Below are 535 nucleotides of genomic sequence, written 5' to 3'. Positions count from 1 at the left end.
CAAGGCTACAGTTTTTCCAGTGGTCATGTATGGATGTGAGAGTTGGACTGTGAAGAAAGCTGGGTGCTGAAGAATTGATGCTTTTGAACTGTGGTGTTGGAAAAGACTCTTGAGAGTTCCTTGGACTTCAAGGAGATCCAGCCAGTCCATCCTAAAGGAGATCAGTCCTGAGTGTTCATTGGAAGGACTGATGATGAAGCTGAAACTCCAATACTTTGGCCACCTGATGCAAAGAACTGACTCATTGGAAAAGACCCTGATGCTGGGAAAGATTGAAGGCAGAAGGAGAAGGGGATGACAGAGGATGAGATGGTTGGATGGCATCACTGACTCAGTGGACATGAGTTTGAGTAAACTCCGGGAGTTGGCGATGGACAGGGAGGCCTGGTGTGCCCTGTGTCCATGGGGTTGCAAAGAGTCAGACATGACTGAGCAACTGAACTGAACTAACTCCCTGAAAGGTACAGAGGGAACTAGGGAGAGACAAGAGAGGATGTTGATAGTTCGTTCAAACAAGAGAACTTTGTAAAAAAAA

The sequence above is a fragment of the Bison bison genome, unplaced genomic scaffold (assembly GCF_000754665.1).
Source record: "Bison bison bison isolate TAMUID 2011002044 unplaced genomic scaffold, Bison_UMD1.0 scf7180017864390, whole genome shotgun sequence".
Lineage (NCBI taxonomy): Eukaryota > Metazoa > Chordata > Mammalia > Artiodactyla > Bovidae > Bison > Bison bison.
This window is presented reverse-complemented; position numbering follows the sequence as displayed.